We start from the raw sequence: 2,500 nt of genomic DNA on the forward strand, positions 1-2,500 counted from the left end.
CAGGAGGAGACTGAGATGGTGGCGGCGGCTGAGGCGCTTGCGAGTGTGCAGGGCAACGTCAAATTTATGAACGAACATCTGCTGACGGTCTTCGACAATAAATTCAGTCTTGATCGACTGAAGGGCCTCAGAAAGAAATTGACATATAAAGCTCTTGTTACACAGAAGATCGGTGTATGCCGCGAGCGTGGAACTGCCGTTGAGTCTCAACCTTCAACCTCCAGTGTCACTCAACATCACGACACAAGTCATCGACAGGCGGATTCGCCTACTCCTGTTCAGGAGCACTCTGCGTCGGCACAGCAACATCAGTGCCAATATATTGACGCTATCCGTAAGCTGATTGATCCGGCCGAAAGGGTGAAATCCCATGAAGCGGAGGAACTCGTAAGTCTTGCGAGAACGGTTCTTAATCGAGAACCAATAACACCGAGTGCTTGTTGTCGATGGCTTCAACGAGTCTTTCCGACGCCTTCTGCGAAAGTAAAGGAGCGGAGAACACCACTGCTCCGGCCACCTAAAGCTGCACCTGCCGGGCCCGTGCCGAGGTGGAGACTGAGGAGAAGGGAGTATGCGGCCATGCAGGAACTCTGGAAGAAGGACATGTCTCGCGCGGCCAAGCTTGTACTGGATGGCCCGGTGCAGGCTCAAACACCAACCGTTGGCGAGATGGTGGAGTACTGGACACCTATGCTCACCAGTCCTTCTGTCCCCATTGAACACCTTCATCCAGTTCAGGAAAGGGAGGACCTGCATTGGATCGCTGAGCCGGTTCGTGGCCATGAGATCCAGGCCAATGAGATCCCGCTCTCCTCGGCATCGGGTCTCGATAACATCTCGAGCAGGCAATGGAGGAGTGTGCCAGTAGTTCTAAGAACCTTATTTTATAATGTCATCCTTGCGGTAGGGGCATTTCCATCTGAGCTCCTCATCAGCAGGACGGTATTTATCCCTAAGAAGGACGGAAGCTCAACACCATCCGAGTTCCGTCCTATAAGTGTGGCTTCAGTCGTCGTTCGTCAGCTGCATAAAATCTTGGCGGTGAGATTGGCAAAAGCCGGTCTCATCGATGAGCGGCAACGAGGAGTACACGATGGCTGTGCTGAGAACGTTCTTGTACTATCAACTGCCCTTCGTGACGCACGGAGCTGCTTAAAGCAGCTTCACGTTGTGTCCTTAGATGTGGCCAAGGCGTTTGACAGCGTTAGTCACCATGCCATAACATCGGCACTAAGGGGATTGGGACTCCCGGAGCTCTTTGTGAGGTACATAACAGCGACGTACCATAATAGCCGAACCGTGCTTCAGGTCCGTGGAGAGACATCGGATCCGATCCGGGTAGCGAGGGGTGTGCGGCAGGGCGATCCCTTGTCGTCCCTGCTATTCTCGATCGTCATGGACCGGGTGATAAGGGTGTTACCCGAGGAGGTCGGCTATGTTATCAGGGAGCAAAGGGTCAATATACTGGCGTATGCGGATGACCTGATCTTGTTCGCGTCCTCCGTTTCAGGAATGCAGGGCATGCTTCGAACGGCTGAGGAAGAGGCACGAAAGTACGGGTTGGAATTCAACTCCGATAAATGTCTGGCTATGTCCATCCAGATCGCTGGTAAAGAAAAGAAGTACAAGATACTCTCCGCCAGCAAATTTGAGGTCAACGGTCGGTCTATAAAACAACTGGGACCTACCGAGGGCTTCCGATATCTGGGCATTAAGATCTCGCCAATGGGTATTGAAAAACCTGGGGGCAAGCTAGACAGAGAGTTGGCCAATATCACCAAAGCGCCACTCAAGCCTCAACAGCGCCTCAAGATCTTGCGCTGTTTCCTCATTCCGCGTTTTTATCACCAGCTGGTTTTGACAAGATGCCCACTTAAAATCTTGAAGGCATTAGATAAACAGACGCGGCTGGCCGTTCGAAGGTGGTTGCGTCTGCCCAAAGATGTACCACTTGGGTATTTCCACGCCAGTTGCAAGGAGGGTGGACTTGGCATCCCCGCGTTTCGAACATCGATACCGGGTATGATGCACGCCAGGTTAACATCAATGGCGAGGTCCTCCTGTGCGGCTGCAAGAGATGCCTCCCAACATCCGGCAGTTGTGGCAGCGGTTCGACGGGCGGAGAGTGCTCTGACTATCCAAGGTCGGGCGCTCTTCCGACCTGAGGATCGTGCCAAATACTGGGCATCTTTACTCCATCAGTCTAACGATGGAGGAGAATTGCGTGAGGCTGCTAAAGTCATCGATAGCAGCTCTTGGGTTGACGCCTGTTCTGCGGGGATCCCCGGCAGGGATTACGTGCAATATCACCATGTACGTATTAACGCCCTGCCCACCAGAGTAAGAACATCAAGAGGCCGTCGTGGGAATGGGGCTCCTGTGTTGTGTCGTGCTGGGTGCGCCGTAACGGAGACGGCGGCACACATAGTGCAGGGATGTCACCGGACTCATGGGGGTCGAATACTCAGACACGATGCCATATGCCGAATCGTAGCGTTTG

The 2,500-nt window shown here is 53.4% G+C and overlaps 1 pseudogene; it reads left to right on the forward strand.

Moving 5' to 3' along the window:
* LOC143263445 (large subunit ribosomal RNA) overlaps positions 1–2,500 on the forward strand; it is an 8,401-nt pseudogene that overhangs the window by 3,254 nt on the left and 2,647 nt on the right.

The sequence above is a fragment of the Megalopta genalis genome, unplaced genomic scaffold (genome assembly GCF_051020955.1).
Source record: "Megalopta genalis isolate 19385.01 unplaced genomic scaffold, iyMegGena1_principal scaffold0596, whole genome shotgun sequence".
Classification (NCBI taxonomy): Eukaryota; Metazoa; Arthropoda; class Insecta; order Hymenoptera; family Halictidae; genus Megalopta; species Megalopta genalis.